The following is an 11,459-nucleotide window of genomic DNA, read 5'->3' as shown; positions in this document are numbered from 1 at the left end:
TCTTGATTGGCCATTGTATTGAACAAGTGAGGGAAATATCCTTTGCAGCCTTGAAACCCCATAGCTTTGGGTAATTTGGATAATTTAAGTGGTAAAAATGAGAGGCTATCAATAAACCGAATCTTATAGTCTGGAAGGGTAATACACAGTAGTTTCCCCCCCTGACTTATAAGTTGAACCCTAACCTTTTCACGGATCAGCTGCCTCAGTACAAGGTATCCATCATAACCTTTGGAGTTGTGTGCAATAAAAGTACATCCTTTAAACTTATGATTTATAAATTTCTTTATAAACTGTTCCAGGCATCTAACACCATAACAATCCCACCTCACAACATCTTTATCGTCCTCATCTTTCAACATATCCCTGGCACATGTATAATTAGGTATGTGGGTGCCTGTTTCTTGGCAGCATTCAAAATCATAAATAATGTATCTTTCACCAATTTGTGGTTGGTTCAAAGATTTTAGAAAGCATAAATGACCTTCCAAGCTTTCAACCTTCTCAGAGCACTGCCCACATTTGACTTCCTTGCACTTTTTGTGGGGGGTAAAGACATAAAGACCACATGTTTCACAATATTCTTTAGTCTTACACTCAACTTTTCCCTCCTTAGCGAGTTGTGTGTGTCTTTCAGCACATTCCTTAGACCAACAAGGTGCTTTGCACCTACAGCACAGCACCTTCTCCACCTCAACCTACTGACACTCTTGCTTTAGGCACACTCTGCAAATATATTGACACCCATGACTAAATTTGTGGTGGTAAGCCGTGTGGCAGAATTTACAGAAATAGCGTTCGCCCAGAAAGCCCTTGATATTTTTGATGCCATAGTAATGCTTGTCGTGTAATAATATAAATACTATTTTTTCTTGCTGTGGGTGACCTGTAACAAAAAACCGCCACCCGTCCTGCATGTAAAACAAGATCTTTATAGTGACCTGTAAATGTTTTTCAAAGATGTGTACCTGAGAAAAGTCAATCCTGTTTCCTGTGGAAATACCCAGTCTGCTGTGAAGTTCCCTGGCCCTGGTAATAATTTCTTGCTTTCTACCATCAAAACCAATCAGACAGAGCAAACAGCTGGCAAAACAAAGAAATTCGCCTTCCACATTGAAATCTACTAGATGCTGTCTTTTTTTCTCCAGTACTCTGGTGAGCAGCAAAGTATTTAACTTCCTAAGCCCTCCTCCCTCCTTGTTCTTCACAATGGTAACCACTAATTGCAAATTACCCCCCACACACACAATATCTCAGCCTTACTTTGTAGCAGATTTTCAACACTGGTCAGAAAATAATCAGCGTTTAAATCATTCATACACTTCCTTTGAGAAAAGAGAGGACCCCTCTGCATCCAACCGTAGTTGAACAAAATCATTTGGGCCGATGTTCATGGCTACATTATTCAAAAGAATCTGTAACACATTATGAATGGCCTCTATAGCAACTACAAAAGATCGGATTTGGTCAAGATTAACAAATCTGTATCGCTGATAATATTCCACAGCTCTAAAATTCCGGATAGGATTTTCCCATACCTGCACCATATCCAGATAAACATTGTTCACATTTTGAGAGTTTACAGAGCTAGGAGCTTGTAGCTGGGACATAGAATGGCGTGTATCTTCTTCTGGTTGAGAGACAATCATAGAATCACAACTAACACTGTCTGCTGGGGATTCAGGAAGTCCGGCGCCATGCATTTTTGCTTTTTTGCAGGACGGCTCTGATTAAACAAACAAGCAAAGAACCAAAAAAGTTATCACCAACATTCCAAATAAACACCCCCCCACACACACACACACAAACACATACACACATTTAGTTTCTAAAAAATAATACTAATAGAGTTATAGTTGGATAAAATGCTAGATATTATACCTCCTAACGGCCTTCGTTCTTTGTGGCTTGTGGAAGGCTGAGGGGTCATGTTATGCTGGGACCCCTGGGGTTCTGCAGGAATAGTGAGATCCACGAATGCCTGATCGTCCACCCATTCTGGAGGAAAAGAAAAAAATCCCAATAGTCAGAATTGTTGCAGAATGTTTATAAGAATCTAAATATATGAAAGTATGAAAGATAAATACCTTCATATGCCCTCAAACATTCTGAGTCTGTCAATTCATTCTAATGAAAAAAACCAAACAAACAGTCAAACAAACAAGCAAGAAAGCAAGAATGTTATAAACACTTTTTACATCTAACAAGGGGTCAGTGCATCAAAAAAAAATTAGCCATAAATCTACTTACAATTGTAACACCCATCAAACATTCTGAATCTGTCAATTCATTCTAGTGAAAGAAAAAATTCAATCAAACAAATAAGCAAGCACTCTATAAAAACCATTTTACATCTAAGTGTTTCAAAATTAGGCATAAAATTACTTACAATAGTAGATTCCATTCTGAATAGGGGTCTTCTTAGCAGTTCAAATTGCTCCAGAGGTATGGTTATGCCAGAAACCAGTATAGTACGTATAGTCTCCTGCTTTTATACACCTTAGTGATGTCACAAATTAATCACATCAGAAAAGGGGAGTTCTTCACACCTTTTGCAAAAACTGCCCGCCCTGCCTAGCCGGAAGATGCATTTGAATAGAAGCTAATGTAGCAAATTAATCGCATCAGAGTTGATGAGTTCTTCACACCTTTTGCAAACACTGACCAGGCCCCCCCAACCAGCATAGGAAATTCCAAATGAATAATATCACATGAGCTTTAATTAAACTGTATCTCTGTGTTTAACATCTGACAAGTTTAAACAGAAGGGTCAGCAAAAGAAAAAAAACATAATACACCTTTCATATGTTTTGTAAAGCACATTTTATTATAAATTTCATAGCTTTAACAGTTTCTTGTAATTAATTTCTGTTACATTCTGGCATATGATCCTCTTCAGAGCCAATGGCAATTCAGCTTCAATCTTTGACATTAATGACAGCGGTTTATGGCTCTTCTCGATACACTGTATGAATGTCTTGAGATCGTCAAATGTATCCCGGGTGAAATATAATTTATTCACTTTGTCAGTAATACTGATGATGACCCAGAGAACATGCGGCATAGAAAGCCGAATACATAAGCTGTTAATAAGTTCTGTTTCACTGTTTCCATCCACATTATCTTCTGATTTTAAACATCCAATTAAACAATGATGTATTATTTTAATAACACACGCTTTCAGAACTTGCGGCATGCTGACATTTTGAGGCTCCACCATTTCTAAAACAGGAAATAAGGTAGAATTAGATTGGGGTGTTTCAACTAATCAAATACTGTTTTCTTAATTTTTATATTGACTTACCATTTGATATTTTGCAGAATCTGCAATAACAAAGCTTTATATTCTCTTCAATGAAGCCAGATCTTTTTCTTATTCTACGCCCATGCTTGGGAGGTTTGGGGATCAAATTTATATCAAACAAATCCCCTTCTGAGGTTGCCATATAGGGTTTGTTGCATTCTGGTGGCAGGGATCTTGTGTCAGAGCATTCGATGCTGGCTTTTGCTGTTGTTTTAAAAACATATTTGGAATCAGAGGTTGCCATCTTCAAGAGACTGCTGAAATTAAGGCAAACTAACCAGCTCTTGTAATGACAAGTGCGCCTTGCGCATGCGCAGAATCACAGGGGAAGGGTGAGGTGGGGCGGGTAAGACATGTCCGGGCATGTCCCACACATGTCTCTTGCGCATGCCTGGAATCACAGAGGAGTGGGGTGGGTGGGTAAGTAAGGCATGTCAGGGCATATCCCAGGCATGAATGAACAGGCTTATCCACTGCATGCAACCTGGCGGGGTTGCCTATTGTGAACATTTTAATTCCTGTTAATATTCCTTGTCTTTTCCTGTTGGCGGGCTTCAATCTACCTAGAAATAAATACCTTTTAGAGAAAAAATGGTTAAATGCAGACCCCATGTCTCAACAAAAATTAAAACCAACATTGCCTAGAAATAAATTCCTTCTAGGGAAAAAAGTGGGTTTAAATGCAGCCCTTAGGAGATTGATTACAAATAAAAAACATTTTTTTATTTTACAACCCCACTCCCACCACCCTTGAATGTCCATAGAATTAATCTAGGGTTAAACTAATCATGTACACAGAGTCTTGGCATCTTTCTTGATGGGGTAAGTTTCAACACGTCTTATCTGAAAAAATAGGGTTAGGATATTGCACAACAACTTATCTGTTAGGGTTACTCATCATGATAGACTTAGGCCATTACACATATCCGGCTAGGGTTATGATCTTGTGAAACCTGCACCACATGGGGTCAATTATGCACACCCAGCCGGGGAGGAGGGGTATGCACGTCACATCCGGAAGGTGGGGGCTGTGCACGTCACTTCCGCTTAGGGGGCATGATCTGGTGACGTAATCAGCACGTGGATTTGTTTACTTTGATGATGTCACTGATCAAAAGTACTGATAATTTTCATTAAAAAAAGGTATGAACTATATCTACTGGCAAGCCACACCCACCACAGCATGGCGAATGGGAAATACATCGCAAAATGTCATGTGACGGCAATGTGACATGGCAAGTCTGATACCTGTGATCTATATACTTGCCAAGAAGTAAATCTTACTAAGCCAGTGGCATTTATTCACTCTAAAGTTTAAGGGTATACAATACAAAATTGCCAACTAAGTAGCCTGGTTTAGGATTAGGCACAACTTGCTCTTGTTTTGTAAAAGAAGCAATGAAAGAAAGGGATAGCTATCTGTAAAACAGCAAAAAGAAACATTAAAATGAGCTGTCTCCATTATTCCCAGTACATCTTGCTGACTTAATATGAAGGAATCCTACATGGCTTCAGAACAGCAGATCTCGCAGTGGAGAAGGGCCCTTCCCATGGTTAACTTGGGCATGGGGTGGCATTGATAGCACATTCGTGTTCTCAGTTTCACAGAAATTCATGACTTTGGGACATAGACATGCTGCTGTTTGACCCACCAAGACCAGTGCGTTTACCCAAAATTGTATCCACTTTCCAGGCTCTGGGAATTGAGACCGCACTGTTGAATCTACAGCCAGCAGGAGTGAATTACAACTTGCTTTTATTTTCAGTTTATTCATCTGGGTCTCTTGAAACAAAGCTCAATACTCCAGCAAATGTAACAGTACTATAGGGCAAGAAGCTAATTCTGTACAATTTCTTGTTGGGAAATGTAATTCTGTACAATTTCTTGTTGGGAATTTCTTGTTATGGAAATGTATTACTTCACATTAAAAATTTGCAAGATTTAATTTCTTCTGGTAGGTAAACATTTTTTTCTCAAGAAAATCTCATCAGAAATAAGGCTCCTTTTAAAAGTCCAGCAGGAATCTAGGGTTAATGGCTGTTTTTAACAACAACTTGCCCATGATTAACTGAACCATGGTTTACTTAATCAAGTAAACTTAATTTCTTGGATTCGTATAAGTTATTAGTTATCACCTACACACAAAGACTGGGTTAAAAATTTGAAAGAGTGTGATAGCACCATTTCAGACTAACATGTGCATCATGCAAAGCCCACACCCACCTCTGCTCCGCGAAGGGGGAAAGCATTGTGATACATCACATGACGGCAACATGATGCCACAAGTTTGACACCCATGCCATAGAGTAGCATGGCTCTTCTCCTACAACATAGACTGGATTTCTATAGAGAGGCTAAAATATGGTTGGTTAGTTTGTGGTTCTGCGCACCTTGAAAACATTAGTAATCTTTAACCCAAGTACTTCTGAGATTCCTGAGCAGAATGCCCTCCTGGCACAATGGAGGAGTTAATGTTATGATGCCATAAAGTGTTTATTTCAAGGAGGATGTATAGCAACTGAGTTGATTGGAATTTAACACAGAAATCCCATTGAATTTAGTAGGGATTATATTCAGTGAACATCATATTGTATCTTAATACTGGAAAATGTCAAAACACTCCAGAAATTCCTTGATGTTGCTCCACAGAGCATGTTGAGGCATGTTGGATGCTACCCATCCACTTAATATCCTTTAATTGTTCACAGGTCTGTAGGGAGTGTCTTTCATTGATTTCCATTGTGACTATATCTTCTACCTAATCTGGAATCCTACAACTATTAGCAAACCTGAAACTAAACATATCCATGGAGAAAGGAGTCATCAGATTTTTTTTTCCAAGGCAGTATTTTTGTAAAATTCTAGTGCACTACACAAGTGGCCTATTTCAGTTTAAACTAAGTCCAAATGTATATGGCTTGGTAGAACATTTCACCTCAGCTTAAAATTTCCAGGTCCCTCAGTTGGAATCTAACCTTGTAAGGATGAGCTAAAAAGCTGCACATGAGTGTTCAAACGTTCAAATGTTTCTTTCTCTTGCTATCCTCTGCTCTTTTCCAAGTAAAATGGTACAAAAAGAAGATGAAGCAGCAGCTGGAAGATGATGGCAGCAAAGGTTCTACACCCGTGTGTTCATGGATAAAAATCTATGTGGTTGCTAAGAGCCAAAAATGGCTTGATTGCACATAATCGAGCAGTCAACCAGAGAGGGTTGGAAGAAGACATCTTGCTGCAACAACATGTTATTTTGGTAGTCTTTTCCCTCCTTTCCAAGAAAAGAGTGCTTTAATTCAGTAGCCATTATCTAACCTTTCCTGACCTTCCTAGTCTATATCATGATACAATTGCCTTTCCCCTACCCAGGGATACAGTTAAAAAAAAGTCAGGATGGTGGCCACAACCAATGCATATGAAAATAGGTGGACCTTTAAGCATACACACAGCTGTGGCCATCATCCTGATTTTTTTCAGACCATACCTATAGCCCTGTTCCATTTGAGAGGAAAAATTGTCCTTATGTCTGTTGTGTGAAGTAGGCTTCACACAAAACTAGAGGCCCACAGAAAGTTGGTTTGTGGCTCACTGGCTGCATGTGCATAATTGATAATCAGGTCAATTGGACATCCAAGTGCTACATCATCAGAGCATGGTAAACCTGATACACGGAAGTCTTGACTAGTCCTTGTAGGTGTCCTCTACAGTTCATTGCATTGTGCCAAGCAGTTGAATTAATTGTGCTAATCATGGGCCAGTCTATTGTGTAAACAGTCATCCAGTCTTCTTTCCACCCACATCCTTAGATCTAATTTTCCCTATGAAAATTATACCTTCCTTTCCAACATCTGTGCAGCAGCAGATATGGTGGTCTGAGAACGAAGTCCCAAAGGTGCTTTTTCAAGAGGCAACTGGACTTTCTGGCTGTTTCTTTGAAGATATTTGGCTTCATTGGAAGAAGCTTCGCTTCAGTGGAAGAAGCTTCTTGGATGAGAAGTGAAACGTCTTCAAAGAAAAATCAGAAAGTCCAGTTGCTTCTTGAAAAAGCTCCTTTGGGACAACCATGACCTGGATGACTGAGAATCTCCATAGACATCTGAGAAGATATATTCCTCTCTCTCCTGCCCTAACCACAACCATCTTCCTTGTCTCCATCTCGACCTTGCCCGTATATATATATATATATATATATATATATATATATATATATATATATATATATATATATATATATATATATATATATATATATATATATATATATATATATATATATATATATATATATATATATATATATATATATGGAGGGAGAGGGAAAGAGAGAGAGAGAGAGAGTTTGCGCTCGGAGTTGGATTTCGCAGCTCCTTGGCCCTGCGACCGCTTTTAATTAAGGCCTTCTTCGCAAAGGAGCAGAGGTAAAGCCTCGGGCTATAAGCATGGTGCTGGCGGCGGGCTCGTGGCTGTCGAGGTTTGCCCTTCCCACTCGGCAGCGCTCAGGTGGCGGGGGACATATAGTATTACATCGAGATTAAATTAGAAGTGACAGCCCCGCCCTAAAGATCCCTCTTAAGGCCGGACCTTGGAGACAAGGGGCTGCTGGCCGCAGATCACCCGAGCCGGTCCTCGGACCGTCCAACGGAGCACGAGGGTGCATCTGAAGGGGATTAAAAGAAAGCACAACTTTGGCAAGGGCAGCGCTTTTGTTTTGTTTTCAGCCGTCCGGGCTGGCTAATTATTCCCACCTTTGGAGGCAGTTTCATATGCCGATCCCATCGATCCTCCCCCTCCCTTTCAGCCCCCGAAAGATAAAGGATCCATTTGTGTAGGATTGAAATTTTATAGAACCCTAAACCGGGTCTTCTGCGCGGAATTCAAACCCCTTGAATTCATCCCGACTCTTGTCTACGACAAAGCCCTTTGAATCCAGAATCTAATTGGTTTCGAAGGGAAATGACAGATTAGCCCTGCTGCATATCTCTACTCCTTTGGTTCTTTCACGCAGAGGAATCCTACCCATTTTGATTCAGGAGGAAGTCCAGCTGAATTCAGTAAGACCTATTCTGAAGTAAGTGTTCCTGGGGTTGAAGCACTAAAGTCCTATGCAGTTCTCTGGAAGTAAATCCTGTTGTCGTCGGCCCCCCCCCCCCCCCGCCTTTTTTTTGTTGTTCAATTGTGTCAGATTTTCACAGACTGCCTGGACAAGACCCTGCAGTTTTCCTGGCTGGGTTTTTTAGATGTGGCTTGCCATTGACTCCTCGGGCAGAGTGAAAGTGACTGGCCTAAGCTTACCCAGTTGGCTTTGCTCCTAAGGCGGGACTTGTGGTCTCCAAGTTTTTAGCCAATTCCTTAATCACTACACCAAAAAAAAATTATTTACTATCTGCCAATTAAACTAAAGCAGATTTGGTTTCCAATGTTGACTTAGTAGTAGGACTGTTGTTATAGTTACTGCTGTTGTGGCTTTTTCCTCAAAAAGACTTGTGCCATTAACTTCTCTCTCCACCATTCTAATTTTAAAATTTTGTCCAGTCTTCACCTTGGTCAGGTTGGAAGTACTACCTGTGTGAGTAGTAGAAAATCAAGCAGTCCTGTGAGGATGGTAAAAAAAATGTTCATGTTCAGCATCATTTATGCCTGTATGGAGATGGTTGTATGGAATCCTAAGCGACAAACCTCTTTGTTCTCTTTACAGCAATGTGCATTATTAAACTTAGCGACTTTAAGATATGTGGCTTTCAACTTCCAGAATTCTCCCAATTACCATTTCTACCTGAGAAGGAACCTGACACTGTGCCCCCCTTTGTTCTCTCTGTTCTACAACAAGGGAAAAATATTACACATTTTGGCAGTTGCTACTGTTATTTGTATTATTATTATTACTATATTTATTTTATGTAATTTTATCATTCAGTTTTGTTAATTATAGATTTATGTATTTTTGTTGTAGTGTTCTCTGGCCTAAAGGCTGTAATAATAAAGGTTTTGTTCAAATGTTATGCCTTATGCATAGTGCAGTAAGTCGATGGTATCCTATTTTATCTTAATACACTTCACTGCTAAAGTTCATGAATTCAGTTCCCCAAATGGATCTTAATAAGCTTATGAACATTAATAATGCTCCCTGAATAATATTCTTAAAGTGATGGTGTGGGAAGTCAGAAAATTGGCAGAAGAATGCTAGTATGATTAATCTGAGATCTTGGAATTAATATGATTATATATTAGTATGTAAGTATTGTTGTTGGTAGCCTAGCCAATTTTAAAAAAACTAGTAAAGATGAATGAAATCCCCTTTGACTGTGGATCGGTTTCTTTTTCCCATTCCTGTCCAGCTTCTGTCATCTTTGCTACCTTTAATTTATTTTTTGTTTGTTACTATATTTGAGGGGGGTACCTTTTTACCTGTGAGTCACCCGGTATCATTGGAATTTGGATGACATACAAATTAACCAAATGAGAAAGAAAAACAATTTGAGCTCAGGAGTATGCAATATTTCTCTAATCAGATCCCAATAAAGGTTTATGTTTAAGTTAACTTATTTATCTTAAAGATGACACAAGATTTTGATTATCTGATCTAGGAAAAAAAGTGGCAACAGTATTCCATTATAATTATTTTAAATGGCACATTGATAGTGAAACTTTGAAAACAGTTTCCACTAATCATGCAACACCATCATTTTCTAAATGTGAATGTTCTTTTGTTTAGTTAAAAATAACTAATCAAGAAATGACTCAGATTGTATGTATCAAATTCTGTATATATGTATGTATCAGAAAAAGCCAATGTAAACGTTTGCTTGATTTGATCAGGCTATAAATATTATAAAATAGATATCCTAACAGAATACCAGAGTACCATTTTGGCATAGTACTTAAAATATTGGGTTAAAAACCAGGAAATTGTGAGTTTTAGTCCTGCTTTAGGCATGACGCCAGCTGTGTGATCTTGAGCCAGTGACTTTCTTTCAGCCCTAGAAATTATGCAATAGCAAACCACATCTGAAATCTTGCCAAGAAAACTGCAGGGACATGTCCAGGTAGTTACCAGGAGTTAATATTCACTTGAAGAGACACCAAAAATAATTTTCTGCCTAAATATCAGAAATGTCTTGGCCTATATAATGCAAAATCCAGCTCCAGAAATTAATTTTTGTTAAAGGAAATGTTTTATTGCAACCTTCTTCCACTGGATGTCCTTCAGGTGTCTTGGACTTCAAATCTCACAATTTTTTAGGCAGCAAAGAATAGTGCAATTTGCAGTTTAACACATCTGGAGATGGGAGGAAAAAACAGGTTTACTGCCTAAATCTGATATAAGACTAAGAAAGAAACTGCAACATCCTGTTATTATTTTTTGTGATTCTCTAAAAATTTTAGTAGGCCAGATTCTGACCAAGGTTATCACATCTATTCATTCAGTTAAACCATGCTTTTTGTATTTGAAAGACGCATGGCTAAATACTTTATTTTAGATATACTAAATTTAGGCATCACAGACATAGGTTAGGAGTCTCATACCATAGAACATATTTTGCCAACAGGTTCCCTTCTGATAGGTTGGAACTGTAATTTTTCAATAGCATAGCACTAGGTTGGACAGACTACATTCAAACAATATATAAATAAATTTTATGCCAATTTTGAAAGATGTCTTATCACCTTTTCTAAAGTCCACAGAATTGGAGAAGGGGCTAATTACAGTTTCTAAGGATTTACATTCCTAAATTTTGGAGTGCTATAGGACAGTTCTTTTTTCTTTCCAGCCAACCAAGACGTCTTCATAAAGAATGAAGATTTCAGAGGACAGCACCTACATACAGAGATGGAAACTAGAACTTAAACTTTAAAGTGTATTTCTTTATAATATTTCTAGTTGACCCAGGAAAAAAAATGCCACTCAATGCATTACTTCAAAATTGGCATAAGCAAATACTGAAATGACAGACAAAAAAATAGCTAATGAAAATGCAAAATATGCATTTAATTGGTAATATTTTAGCAAGATTTTGAGCTATGATTGTGCCTTCAAGTCGGTTAAATCTGCTTGGAATATTTAAACATCTTTTAAAATCTTTTTAATTTTAAAAATCTGCTTTTGTCATTAAAATCAAGAAAGAAGTTATGATAATGAATTAAAATAATGACAATGGGATG

The 11,459-nt window shown here is 38.3% G+C and overlaps 1 long non-coding RNA gene across 1 annotated transcript; it reads right to left on the bottom strand.

The window, feature by feature from the left end:
• Positions 1-2,098: 2,098 nt before the first annotated feature.
• Positions 2,099-2,456, bottom strand: LOC116513799. Its single transcript, XR_004256038.1, has 3 exons — positions 2,390-2,456; positions 2,251-2,292; positions 2,099-2,127 (listed from the first exon to the last, which is right to left on the bottom strand). It is a non-coding gene; the product is annotated as an uncharacterized LOC116513799 (long non-coding RNA).
• Positions 2,457-11,459: the final 9,003 nt, after the last annotated feature.

This window comes from Thamnophis elegans, chromosome 10 (assembly GCF_009769535.1).
Source record: "Thamnophis elegans isolate rThaEle1 chromosome 10, rThaEle1.pri, whole genome shotgun sequence".
NCBI classification, from domain to species: domain Eukaryota; kingdom Metazoa; phylum Chordata; class Lepidosauria; order Squamata; family Colubridae; genus Thamnophis; species Thamnophis elegans.
This window is presented reverse-complemented; position numbering and strand designations above follow the sequence as displayed.